Source organism: Meleagris gallopavo, chromosome 3 (assembly GCF_000146605.3).
Source record: "Meleagris gallopavo isolate NT-WF06-2002-E0010 breed Aviagen turkey brand Nicholas breeding stock chromosome 3, Turkey_5.1, whole genome shotgun sequence".
Taxonomy (NCBI): Eukaryota; Metazoa; Chordata; class Aves; order Galliformes; family Phasianidae; genus Meleagris; species Meleagris gallopavo.
Genome location: NC_015013.2, coordinates 37,277,689 through 37,292,586, shown reverse-complemented (window position 1 = coordinate 37,292,586; position 14,898 = coordinate 37,277,689). Strand labels below are relative to the sequence as shown.

At 37.6% G+C, this 14,898-nt stretch overlaps 1 long non-coding RNA gene across 1 annotated transcript; it reads right to left on the bottom strand.

Annotated features, from left to right (window-relative positions):
* Positions 1-2,702: 2,702 nt before the first annotated feature.
* LOC116216456 lies at positions 2,703-14,342 on the bottom strand. The gene is made up of 4 exons (XR_004159218.1): positions 14,224-14,342; positions 9,157-9,222; positions 5,649-5,690; positions 2,703-3,729 (listed from the first exon to the last, which is right to left on the bottom strand). It is a non-coding gene; the product is annotated as an uncharacterized LOC116216456 (long non-coding RNA).
* Between the last annotated feature and the right edge of the window lie 556 nt (positions 14,343-14,898).

The window sequence follows — 14,898 nt, the reverse complement described above, 5'->3', positions numbered from 1 at the left end:
GTACAGTCTGTCCAGATCTATATTCTAACAAATTAACAGGTGTAGGATAGCAAAACACCAGACCATAAATTCAGTTTTCATTTAACCTAGTGCTTAGGAACTTGCAACTTAACTGTGCACTCCATGCAAGGAATTAGTTCACTAAACTGGAGCAGGTGTAGTAGAAGGCCACCAAGATGCTCAGGAGGCTGGTGCATCTAATATACAAAAAAAGAACTGGGCTTAATTGAAATGGGAAAATGAAGTTTGAAGGGGACTTAATAGCTGCCTCCAAGATCATCAAATAGGTAATCAAGAGAACAGAGCCAGGCTCTTCAACGTGATATATTGAGGAAGGACAATAGGCTATGGTCATAAATTAAAATTAGAGTTTTTGTCTGGATATAAGCTGTGCTTTTCCAGCACAAGGACAGTCAAGCATTGGAGTGAGTTGTCCAGAGAGACTGTATAGTCTTCATTCTTAAAAGTTTTTAAGACTATACTTTATGAAGCCCTGAGCAAGTGGGTCTGGCCTTACAGCTGACCCCTCTGGACATTGGACTAAATGATCTCCTAAAGGCCCTTCCAACCTGAATTATTCTTTGGTTATCCAGTCTATTCTGACACTGTGTCAGAATATCAAAAAGCAAAATAGTATGTTTTTTAAAACATAACTTGACAACATTTGTGAGTTTTGTCTGCTTAGCTCTATGCCATCTTTTTTTTTCCTTTTTCCTTCTCCTTTTTTAATCATACATCTGCATGCTTCAGAAATTGAAACTTTTGCTTTGCCCACAAAGGTGGTTCCATTCAGAGCAGAGTGGGGCTTTGAGCATATCCTCTGACTGTTCTCATGTGCTCGCTTGGTCCTCAGAGCCTGAGAACTAGGTTTCTTCCAAAGGAAACTAAACTGGAAACTCTGCTGGCAATGCAATTCTCAATGTGGATATTGATTTCCGAAGCGATCTATAGGCCATACCACAACAAAGTCCTCTGGTGCACATCTGATACTTACTTCAGCAAATGGGGAATCACGTGAATATTTGAGCCTAGTGAAATGGAGTAACTCAGACTCCTCAGAGAACAGATGAAGAAGACAGGAAGACTTTAAACAGTGCCAGAATCGTCTTTGAGTTTCATACAGTTCAGTAACCCCAACCTCGCCAAGTGCTGCTGAAAGCCCAAGTATCTTTTCTAGAGTTTTCTCAGGCACACTCACATTTCCTCTTCAGGTTAAGTTTCAGCTTGGTCATTGGCTGCTCATACACCGTTCAAAACTGGGTTAGATCACCTCAAAAGACTACAGAGACTAACTTTCCCCTTATCAGTCATGATCCCTGTGTACTGTTACGGTTTTTAACTTTCACTTTCCTCACCACTAGCTGACACATTACCTCTATCTTTTACTTAAAAGGATGTGGCAATCACAATCTCCAAACTGTCCATGGAGCCAGGGCAGGCAGAGGGGAAGACTGTGGGCCTCTGCCAACAGAGTCTGCACCCAGATATTCATCATATGGAAGAGGGACTTCCAATTTCATAAAGACAAATTTCTAGTCTGCTGTGATCAGTTCCTGCATTCAGGTTTAAAATGAAGATTTTGAAAGACGCTACTGTAAAACTCCAGGTGCTTTCAGGATATAGGGAGACTGCCACAAAAAGGAAGAACAAAAATCCAGGGACTGTGCACAACTTACTTGCTAAATCTACAGCAAACTGGGAATACTGCCAGACCAAACGGCTCCAATGAAGAGAGGCATTTGCCACAACAAACATTCCACTTCACATCCTGGATCACACAGTTTTTAAAAGACATATTTGAGCAGCAAATAAAATGCAATGACAATATCAAATTTAAGATCAGAGAGAATCTTTTAGTACCTGCCAGTCCTTTAAGTGTCAGATGTGGGGAAAAAAACAGAGAAGCTCAGACTCCACTTTGTGCTTTCCACTATTTGTGCTGAAATGGCTTATTCAGAGGACAGATACTGTGAATGTGTGAGCTGTGCTATGACCAGCTGGCCTGCTTTGGATTTCAGCCGCAATACACAGATGGAAAGTATGTTTCTAGATTGTATGATTTCTTTTTAAAAATCTGCTTTTTTTTTTAAACAGCAATTACTGAGGTTATGGAGAAAGTGATGCAGTTCCTTTGAAGCTTAAAGGGAGTCCAGAGATCATTCAAACACTGTTTTCGGAATGTCCTTCTAGAGACTTGCAGCCATTTCATAGTCCTACTGAAATCTCAACACAGGTGACAGAAATTATCTGTCATTTCACAGCTTGTCCTATGGACAAGGCATGAAAAAGTCAAAAGATTTCACAGAGACATGAAAGCTACCATGTGTGTTTACAGTCTTTGTCAACATGAACTACATTTAGTCTGGTCAGAAGTCTTTCATTATAACACCTCAAGGAATATAAGGAACTGGAGAAAATAGAAAGTAGGACCATTCTAGGTGCCTTGAAGCATTGCTAGAGTCAAGCTGTCAAAAACAATCTCTCTCCCTGTGCAAGATCAATTTGCATACAGACTGCACAGGCTGTATCAGTACTTTCTTTCTACTTGGAATGCCATGTTGCAGCATTTCTGGATTAACTTCTATTAATGATTCCTGTATCCTGGTTCTTTTCTTTCCTTTAAACACGTATACAAAATCTCACAAACTCATCCACATTTCATATTACAATTACTATACCAGCATCTTACTCAGCACAATACATTATACTTGGTTGTTTATAGAGATGGGTACATCTAGTATATTATTGGTGTTTATGCAGGCATATTATGAAGCAGATTTCATCCTTCCAAAATGTGGTGTTCACACATAACTAAACCAGGCTGCAATATAAGATAATGGGAAGATGAGTGTATCTACACAAGTATGCCTGTATGCTCACTTCCTGCAATCGGGCAGCACAGAACTGTAGCTGTCTTTCCTTCCAACCTTCCATTAACTACAAAGGGGACAATGGTCCGTTGATCTGCATGTGGAGGAAAATGAAGCTCAAGATTTGATGTTTTCCCTACTTAGGGAAGTAGAAGAGCCAGTCAGGACTCAGTAAATACAGAATAGACCTGATTATACAACAGATAGGTATTTACTTCCTGAACTGACACCCACTTATATTCAATCCAGGCTTTGTTACTTTGAACAGATATGGCTTGTTAAAGAAAGATTTTACGCCAAAACCTTTGATTTACTAAGTGCGATCATTTGTCACCTTGCAGGTAAAACAAACACATAAAGAATATGATTTTAACGTTATTTTAAAACAAAGCCACCCATCCATCCCCCTGCCCTCCCCTGTTCTCCCTCTCCTCACACACAAAGCACTTTAAAGCCACAGGATTTTCACACACCCGTAAACAAATCAGCAGTTTAGTTTTCTTCTTGTACTAGCAGGAAATGGTCTTCTGTGACCTGAAAAACTCAGCAAGTTTTTGAACAGATACATCCATGATCCTGGGTTGAGTTTTTATTTTTATTTTTTAATTATTTGTTCTTTTAGAGAAGTCTGCAGAAGTATTTTGGTCAAAGTCTTTGGACTTCACCCAAGGAAAAAATAAAGCATTGTAGCAGAAGGTATATTTTGGGGATGTGCAAAATCACCTTTAGCTAGCTTCATACTGACCCATTTTCTCTTTCTTTACAAACACAGATGGTCTTTCAAAATAGCAGAGAAACCATAGGTAAGTAGGCCCGCGTTGTAATGTTTTTCCATGCACTGGTCATGTATGCAGCTTCCCTAGAGAAAGCAAAAAAATGAATTCCATTTCACAGAGAACCTCCTGCACATACACTCTGTAGTAATATGTAGCTGTATTCCCAAAATGGCAAACTGGGGGTTGAAGATAGAACACAGCAGTAGCCACAAAAGCAATGTAGTTTCAGCTACTTCATTTACTAAGGACTACCTTTGCTGCAGATTCAACTTTTCTAAAATAATGCAATGAATTTTTGCCTCATGATAATGTAAGTAGGCAGCGTCCCAGATATCTCCACTGAGAATATCATTTTATACCAGACAAACAAACAAAAAGAAAAGTCTCTTAAGTAGTTTTAACTTTCTAGAATTTGCCAAGGCTGCTTACTGCTAGGCTCCCTGCAGCAGTATTTCCTTGGATGGAGAACCCAAGACCCCTGGTTTCTTCAAGCCTTCTGTCTTGCAAGCATTATGCCCATAGAACAGGCAGCAATACACAATTACTTGAAACATCAGAACCACAAAAACAGTTCGCATTTTGAGTATCAGGTGTCAACTCCACATTAGCACAAAAAAACCATTTGCAACTAACCCTTACAGAAAAAAAAAATCAGAGGAAAATTATATTTTAAAACTCACAATGGCTGTAAGTTTTCTTTAACTCATTCAGTTTGGGATGGGGACTTCACATCATTTTGGAAGAGTTAAGAGAGCCACTGTACTATGAAGAAGAAACTTCTTATCAGATTCTTTTCCCCATGCCATCTTATACACAAAACTGATGCTTTTTCTTCTCAAATGTATTTTTCAACTCCCTGGCACAACCTGAAGTTGGGATAGATAGAGATGGGCTGCATTTTCTTTATGCACCTTCCCCAAAATACTTTAAGATCTGAGTCAACAGTGGGAAGGATAGCCCATTAATGGACATGAATTCATTTTGAGTTCTCTTTTCCCAGGTACATACAGGATCATATCAGTATATAAGAAAAACTAATAGATCCTCTCCACTTACACTGCCTGCACCAGTAGGCATTCGTGGTAATTGCCATTAAAGGACTCAAATTTTGAAAGAAGAATTTGAGACAGCAAGTAATGCTCAACACCAGTCTACATTCTCCTCTTATATATGAGGTTAAATGAGGAACAGGGGGATTTAGAGATAAAAATGAGGACTGGAGTCAAAAGTACAAGACATACATTTCATGATGACAGTCTGCCTCATGATTGCTCTCATCTCTGTATAGGCCACTCAGGAGCTGTGGCAAGTCATTGGAAAGACTTCAATATATTCTTTATCAATTCTCTCCATTGCAAATGTATCTATTAGATCTGCTGTCACCATATTGTAAGTTAAACCTAAACTGATATGAACAGTTACATAAGTGCTAATGTTTTCAAGCTTTTTCTAGTGGAACAAAATATTTTAAAAATGTTGCTTTTCCTGCAGTTCAGTCATTACTGACCATTCAGTATGACATAAACCTGACTACCAGCATTTGTGCATTATTTGAGTCTTCATGTTCCCTAGACTGGAAGTTAGAAAAAATAATATAGAAAATAAGATTAACGCCAGGACACGATCCTGAAGCTTCCATTTTTGATCAGCACAGCCACATTTCTCCAGTCTCAGGTAGACGCATTCTCACAGGGCCAGTCCCACTGCATTAGCTACTGCTTCCATGCAGGGATATTTGCTTTGAGAGCATGCTGTCAAGCAGCACCATCGGGAGCACCGATAAGACTATCAGAAGGTGGCACCACGGAGATAGGATTGACAACACTGTCACCAGGGCAACTGCACTTCCCTTCTTTGTGATTGGTTTCACAGCAAATTCTGAGCCACCGGTTATTTTTCCAGTGAGAGCATAAAACACTAATCCTGCTTACTGGTTGGATAAATTATAAGAATGGCGATATTGCTCAACAAAACAAAAGGAAGAAAAAAGTGATGTCCCTACCTTCCAATACGGGTGGCCAGGATGGGTGACGTTATGCTCCATCTTGTTCAGAACAGAGGTTGGAGAAATCCATGTTTTAATTAAGAAAAAGGCATGCAGAAGGTAGAAATCAGGTTGGGTTAGTAAGAACAAGCATAAAAAAAACATAATTTAAGCACATATAGATAAAATTAGAAAAGCCTGTGTGAGATATCCAGTGAGGGATATGAGTAATGTCTTGTTATACTTTCTGTAATTGCATCAGTGCTAAGGCAATGCTCGAAAAAGCTTTGGTCTGGTTGTTGCAAGACAATTAATGTTATTGATGAATGAAACTGAGAACATCAGCACATTGAATTTCATATTTTTTCTTCACTCCCCACTTAAAAGGCCAATTGCAAGTCAATGACTCACATACCAGAGCCAAAGAATAAAACAGGTTAGTAGAGCAGATTACAGTATATATTTGGTTGTTTTCAGATGAACTGTGCCAAAAAAAGATTCATGTAGAAATACTCTGGGGCGGACATTTGTCACAAGTATATCTGTAATTATTGCTGAAAACTTGCAAAAGAGATGGAGGTGCCAGAAGATTTGAAAAAGAAAAACTCATGTTTTAATTCATGGAAGGGAAAAGTAGGTCAAGGGAAACCACTGACTTAGCTTTGCTTCTATTTTCAGAACAAAAATCACATAAAATGAAAGAGAAGGAAATGCACTATCTTAGTAGATAATGATAACTTAGTAGGCAGAATGACAAGATGCCTTGAGAAGAGATCTGCAGTAACACATAACAAGTCTTGGACTTTTCCATATTCACTGTTATTATGGCAGACCTGGAAGATGGTTTGGAGAACCCACAAAATAAACAAGCACATAGCTGGGAACGATTGCAAAAAGCGCACAAAAACAAGCTTAGTATGCAAATATCTTAGCAAAAACAAAGAACATATATTAAAAAAATGAATACTGTGTACAATTCAGTAAAAACAATTGCGAGTAATTATACTTAGGAAAGAGGAAGTACACAAACATGGAGGGGGAATAACTAGCTAAGCAGCATTTCTGCAGAAATTGATCTAGGTAATATAGGAAATCACAAGCCAAATAATGCTGTCAGTAAATCATAAAAAAAAAATCTGAGGAAAAATCTGGTTGAGAGAAGGAACGTATTTGGCACAACAGTAGGGAAAAAAAGATAGCAGAGAAAGCTCTTTGAATAGAAAAATGTATATTTTGTTCTGGTGAAAAAAATAAAAAAAATAGCAAGTGAAAATAAGCAAAACAGACCAAAGTACAATAAACGTATAGTATCATCTTGTTTTTTAAGGAAATCTAACCTATTACAATTTCACTCTTATGCTGTATATCAGAGGTTAATATCTGAGTAAAGATAGCTAAATTGGCTTTTTATTATTTAATTATAATCACTTGAGCAATTATAAAAACAGGTGTTGCTTATTGAAATCAATTATTCCTCCACCTGATCACTACACAGCTGATAAGAACTCCAGATTGCTATACAAGTACTCTCACACTAGTGCTGAAGCCTTCTTGAAAGGTGTTTATTAAGCCAAGATGCTCTGGAAAGAAACTCCACTGAAGGACAAGGACAAAGATTAAAATCTTCTAAGAAAGAGCATGCAGGCTGTGGTGTCTGCAGATCTTGATTTGTTCATTAAGTAGCCTTGATAGTTAGTTGACTGTCAAACAGAAGTGTTTTCTATATATTTACAAGAATTTTCTCAGGCTTCTAGGCCTCTGTGTATTCTTACACCTTTCAGTCTATGAAGTTTGCAAGAGTACAATGTAACAACATATTTAGTTGATCTGTAACTAAAAGCTGAAATAGTAGGTGGTGTGTATCCAGTTCTGCCTTATCAATAAGATGACTTGGGAAAACACCAAGAGATTCAGAGGCAGCAGAAATCTTTTCCATGAGCAGCTAGAATATAGGTTTGAAAAACTTGTGGGTGTAGCTGATGCTCTAAATGGAATTGTGGTACTTTGTATGAAGTAGCAGACACTATCTGAAATAGTTTAATAGGGCTAATGTAATTATATATAGTTGGTAATAAGGAGAAAGTCTGTGCTAAGGTAGCTTATCTACCATTTAATGATTGCTTAATCTGATATCCTGTTTTCCGTAACCTTCCTTGAACTTTTTTTTCTGGACTGGGGTAAATTAAATGGGACTTCTCTCCTTAATAAGTTGGCTACGTGTTAAGCTCCATTAGTCACTAATATTAGTCACTAACCATTAAAATTTTCATGTGAATTTCAGTCATCTTTCTCACTGGTTGTCCATCCATCACAGAGGTTCGTACATTTCAGTCAGCACTGTAAGTGACATTACACCTTATGTTTGGCTTCACCACATAGCAGGCCATTACATTCTGGGTGAGCTTATTTTTACACACTTGTGTGAAATCCCAGTTTCTTTATTACTATGGAAATCCAGTGCCGTTAGTTGTCTAGACATGCATGGAGGTCAGCAGTTTGACTGCTTTTGCTATGGAGCTGACATAAAACAAGTATTTCCAAGTATTTATGTTCTTCAGACTTTAAAATGAAAGTCTAATTCTCACTCACTCTGCATATACAACAATCTCCTTATTGGATCCGATTATTTTGTAGCTTGAGCACCAATTGCTTCAAATGCAAGCTGTCTCAGCTTCATTGAGCTATATGGAGTTTAAAAGAAGCTATCTACAAGTTTTTAGAGGAAGTGTCAAATGCAGAATTATGATACTGAGGTGTATTTACCCCACTGCTTCATTCTGCTCTTTCTCAGTTTTGTTTGAGTTACATGAGAACAGACCTAAAAGTTTGCTCCAAGTGAAGTTGTTGAATAGGCAGTGCTCAGTTAGGACACAACAAGTAGCTTTAAAACAGTTTGTCTGTTCAGCTGCTTTGCCTTTTGGGTAAGGCGGCACTGACAGAAAGCTTTTTCAATTCTCTGCCATACATTTTTCTCTCAGCGGATGATAATTATCGTGCTAAGAGAGCTACAGCTTTTTGTAAAAGTCAAAATATCCATTGCTGTAAATAAAAGAATAAAATTGCCTTTTTAGAAGAATATTTCTTATGTCTACACAATTTTTTTCTCCTCTAAGCAACTTCACCCATAAATCCCAAGCCACATGCCGCGTGAATTTGGTCACTCCTGGAGTAACAAGGGTCTGATACTATAAGAAACACCAGAAAAACTTATCATTAAATATCCACAAAAACTAGATTGCATTTCTTGCTCTTCCACCGTAGGAAGAAGTGTGTCATTTTCAAGAATTATTTTTATAGTAGTGGAAATTTTATTAAACAATTTTATTAAACCTTTTAACAAACCTTTTGTTAAAAGGTTTGTGCATTCTGTTGTTTTAAGCAGTGATCTGAAATGATAGCCCAGCTCTATCATTATTTTTTCACTGGAGAGGCACAAGGAAGAGAAAGAGAAAAGACAAAAGCATTATTCTGGGACTAAATTGTATTTCTAATTACTATTCCCACAAGACCATCAGTTTCTTCTTACCTTTGCTGCTGATAGTCAAAAAATGTCTTCGGTCCAGGTTAATTTCCTCCTTCATCCTGTAGAGCTCTGTACGTCCAACACACACACACAACTAAATAGATGACTATTTTATATGAACTAGAACTATTGTACATTTTGTTTGAGACAATTCAGTCACTAGATAAGATAGATTGGAAATTTAAATCCCTTGCAGATGTGTCGTTTCCTCTGTGGTGGGTTTGAGCCAACTGTGCTGTCCTTTCAGTTCCCTAGGATTTCTTTTTAATTTCCGTGGACTCTGAGGTCTGCGTGTCTGTTTCCTCTTCTTCTTACCAGTTCATATTGTGTTTCAGCTTCTCAATGCCCCCATGAATCTCTGTTCCTAGAGAAGTTTAGGTGTTCCCAAGTCAAAAGCCATGCCCCCTCTCCAGAGGGATCAACCTGACCTGTTCATTTTCTACTAGGAAGAATGGATCACCCATCTAAGACCAAATTCATAACCCAGAAATAGCCTTCCAAAGTATTAAGTTCTGAAACCTTTCCACTGGTATCACCTAAGAACAGAAGACTCTCTTTAGCTGTCCCCGCCACCCACTATGCAGAAAAGAACAAATTAATCAGAAAGGATAATTCAGGTTGGAAGGGACCTTAGGCAGACTCTATACCAACCAAAAAAAGTTGATCATGATCTCAGATCATGTAGCTCAGGGCTTTATCCATCCAAAACCTTCCAAAAAAGATTTAAAATTTGATTGATCAATAACTGCATTGAATTTAGAGAGTTAAGAGACTCTACTAAAAAAAGAGTAATGCTCCATTGAAGTATCTGTTTTATCAACATATTTTAAATTTACTAGCAGCTCTATATTCTCCAGAACAGAAAGTTTTCAGCTCTTTTTCTTCAAAGAATGTATGTGAGTCAGATGATCTTAAAGGTCTTAATTATTCTATGAATTACAAATCTATTTTATTTATCACTTTATAGTATATTATGTGAAGGCTTTTCTGAGAGTAATGCCTCCTATTTTATCATGTTGGCCTACAGCATCAGAGGCAGAAGCTAGTGGTATGGCAGTAGAGATTGAATCTTCCCACCAATATTCTGTTACGTGTTGCTGCCATGAGACAGATGGCAGCAGAGGGGCAGTCTGATAGAATGGTATCTGTCACACAATTGCATACGAAGCAAAGGTGTGTTACTGAATTCCTCTATGCGGAAATAAAAAAGCATCCATTGACATTCATCAGCATTTGCTGAACACTGATGGAGAACAAACAGTGGCTCAGTGCTCAGTGAGCCCATTGAGGCTGTGGGTGGTGCATTTCAGCAGTGGTGACAGTGACATGAAGTATAAGCCATGTTCCAGATGGCTGTGCATAGGTCAGAGCGACCTATGCATACATTTGTAATAAAAATTGTGAATATAAATAAAAAATTAAATTCTTTGTCAATATTAAGTTGCATTCAAACTCAAGGAACCCACTTCTTGATTGCTGATGGAAAGTGTCAAATTTGAGAAGTTTTACAGAACATGTTGTAATTCTGAAATTACAACTAGTTATTAGCTGTGTTTTTCTCTTCACAGCTTTATCAACACAGTACAATACACACTATGATGATTTATGATTTTTACTGTCTAATTAAAAGAATAATATTTCTAGTCAGGTGAGGTTAATATAGTCTAAGTTCTGTTCTCTTTTTCCTATCCATACATTCCAACAGGAAGGATTAAAACATTGGTAGACAAATACGTCTCTAATTGTTAGAAATCAATTTACATTTTCCTTATTTCCAAGAAAAGGATTTCTCAAGTTAAAAGTCCATCATTTGCAAAATAGCAAACAGTGCATTACATTTAATGCACAGGGATAAAGTCTGCAGACCTATTTATTCTGCTGATCTGAGTCATATTATAACAAAGTAATTATGATAGGGGTAGGCCCTAATTTTTTAAAGTGATAACAATATATTAGGAAATTGCTTATCTATTCTTCAGTCATTAACACTAATAAATGTTGAATTCTCAGTGCTTAACAAATACAGATAATACCCCATAGCATTAGTTCTGCATCTTTGGAGATTGGCCAGCACAGATTCTAATGGAATAAGCAACCATGCAGTGAGGGATTTAGGAAGTACTGCTATGCTTCTTACAATGAGATTTTATTACTGATTAAGTAATCTTTGAATCTGACTGTTCTGCAGTATTTTTCAACATTCCAGTAGCTGGATTTGAATCCTTTGTGTAAATAAGAATGATGTGATTCTCAGAGGGACTAATCTTTTGAAAATGAAGTCAAGTTGTTCAAAATCAGAAGCTGATTATCTTGCTCATTGCCAATTACACTAAAGCTGGATTCAAGCTGTATACACAGTGTGTCTTTGAAAGCATGCAAAGGAAATGTATAATGCATCTTGAAAATTAGTTTATACAAACAATGCTTCACACTCATACTTCATAGCCTCTACTGTTTTTTTTTTTTTAAAGTTTGTAAGTGAAATTTTTAGCTGGTGTCCAGATTTTGAAAAAATCTTTCTCCCTATAAACTGCAAACAAATACTAAGAGTGACTTAGTACTTTCCTTTCAAGAAATGCATTTCTATATCATATCAATAGTAAGAGAAGAACTGGAAGAAAGTGTTTGAACTCAGCATCCCCAAATAAATTAACCTTTTCACCTGTCCTTTTCAAGTATTTTCCAGTGACGGAGCACTGGAACTGGCTGCCCAGGAGGGTTGTGGAGTCTCCTTCTCTGGAGATATTCAAGACTCGCCTGGACACCTACTTGTGTGACTTGGTGTAGGGAACCTGCTTTGGCAGGGGGGTTGGACTCGATGATCTCTGGAGGTCCCTTCCAACCCCTAAGATTCTGTGATTCTGTGAAACCAATCAAACCAAATTTATCCAATCAGTTTAAAAATCACTCTTGCTATCATATGAACCCATGTACCGTGTGCTTAGGAAGTATCAGATATTTTCTTTGGCATATATCTCAAGAACAACAATGTATAATTTACTGCATGAGAATTAAAGTACATGGTGACTGGGAGAAAGGGAACCTCACACTCATTTTTAAAAAGAGTAAAAGGATGACCTTTCGGAACTGCTGATCTGTCAGTTTCACCTCTGTGCCAGGAAAGATTATGGAGCAGATCCTCCTTGAAGCTATTCTAAAGCACATGGAAGGCAGGGAGGTGATATGGGAGAACCAGCATGGCTTCACCAAGGGCAAATCCTGCTTGACCAACCTAGTGGCCTTCTATGATGCTGTCACTGTATTAATGGACAGGGGAAGAGCCACTGATGTCATCTACCATATCCTTATAAAAAGTCCCTCCCCAGCTTTTCTGTAGTCCCCTTCAGCTACTGGAAGGCCACTAGAAGGTCTCCTTGGAGCCTTCTCCAGGCCGAAGAGCCTCAGCTCTCTCAGTCTGTTCTTGTAGGGGAAGTGCTCCAGCCCACTGATGATCTTCATGGCCCTCCTCTGGACTTGCTTCAAAAACTCCATGTCCTTCTTGGGTTAGGGGCTTCAGAACAGGATGCAGTACTCCAGGTGGGGTCTCATGAGAGCAGAGTAGAGGGGCAGAATCACCTCCCTCAATCTGCTGGTCACACTTCTCTTGATGCAACCTAGGATAGCGTTGACCTTCTGGATTGGAAACACACATTGCAAGATGGAATGCCTCTCCTAAAGGACAAGCTGAAAGAGCTGGGGCTGTTCAGGCTGTGAGGTGACCTGATAGCGGCCTTTCAGTATCTAAAGGGGAGCTACAGAAAAGAAGGGGACAGACTCTTTAGCAGGGTCTGTGGTGACAGAACAAGGGGAAATGGTTTCATGCTTAAAGAGATTTAGGTTAGATATAAGGAAAAAGTCTTTTACAGTGCCGGTAGTGAGGCACTGGAACAGGCTACCCAAGGAGTTGGAATAGATGACGTTTAAAGGTTCCTTCCAGCCCTAAGGGTTCTACGATTCTATGATTCCACTCATGTTACATTTTAATCCACTAAAGATTCCTTAAAAAAAAAAAAGACACCTGTCTTTCCCAAAGTGACTCTTCAAGACCAGGAGCTGTACTGAAAGGCCTGGTGTGTGCACTGTGGCTGGAGAAAATTTTTGGAGGTTCTTGCAAATAAACTCACTCAGGGCTTTGTAAGACATATTCTTTGCTTTTTTGATCATTTTTAAAATATGGTTTAATATTCGGCTGTGCTGGGGTGCAACGATAGTGTCTGAGTTTTGGTGCTCCTGACTGATTTGCAAATCTTGATATTGATAAAATGCAATCTTTCTTCGGGAAAGACAGTATTATTTAAAACATTTGGAAGGAATTTTACTGTATTCATTCCATAGACTCCTTCTTAGCCATAACTACAACTTTCTTTCGGTACTTCTTGTCATATTTATGGTTCTTACCAGGAGTGAATATGGTTTGTATTTAGCAGTTATGATGAATGGTTTTTATGCATCACAGCAAAACTTGATATTTTAGATTTATAGTTGCTTTGAATTTGAACCATGAAATATTCATTACATTTTCACAACAAAAAGTTCTTCTAACAAATCATTCACTCCGTTCATTTCATATACTAATTTCATGTAGGTCTAGAATACAAATTCTGTGCAGAAGGGAGAGCATTAGCACAACAGGGAGCTGGTTACCAAATATTTAGAGTCTGAGTATTTGAAGAAATAATGTGACTTTAATTATTTTTTCCTCTCAGGCCAAGGTGGAGTCATAAATTCTTTGTTTGGGAAACATTGTTCAGGTTCTTGAAGTTAATAGTATTTTTGTAAGCAGAAAATCAATACTCTTTGCTCTTCTCTGCCCCATTATCTGTACCCATGGAAAGCTGCTGTGAGCTCCTAAAGCAAGTTGTAACTGACAATATTTTGGCATGTTTGTAAGTTTAAGACCTATTTAAAAATATATATATGGTTATACATGAATCCCTCTGGTGTAACTTTTATGCAGACAAATCACCATTGAACATTTTCTTATACGAAAATATAGAGTAAATAGTTTACATAGTTCTTTAGTAGACCCTGAAAATACAAGAGGTCAGAGCTGTAGATTGTACCGCTCACCTTATTTTTCAACAGTACCTGGAAAGCTGCTGACTTTTTCCATGTTCATCCAGCCAGGGATGGCAGTGCTGGAATACAAAGGGAATATTTCACCTCTACATACACATTTTCCACTTCAGGTAGAGGCCAAGCTAAGTACAAACACACTGGCAAAAAATCATCAGCATTCCCAGCAGTTGGCCATCTCTTTATTTCAACCATTTGATTCAGTAGTTGAGTAGAAAGTAGAAAGCCTACAGCAAGTCTGTTGTATTTTAATCACTATAATTTTTACATTTTTGATTTAGAATGATCAGTGACTATCAAAACTGATCTGACTGATATCAAAATTGATATCTGTGATCAGTCAAAATTGCTATAATTCTGGGAGCTGAATCAAACAGTTTCAAGATGTGTATTCAACACTAGATGTAGCTTCTAGTTACCTCAGTAAAAGAACTAGATTTGTTTAGGTATTATAATTTCTATATTTAATTGAATTTAAATAATAACATTTTTTCTGGTTTTTTTTCAGTCAAATAGTGAATGGCAAAATCATCCATTAAATTCAAAATGAACCTCATGTCTGCCTTCTTACAAATCAAACCAAAAAGCTTTAACTTTGTGAGTTTTCATTTTAATATTTAAAATTCCAAATAAAATTTGGAAAAAGAAATTGTACAATTTAATTATTTT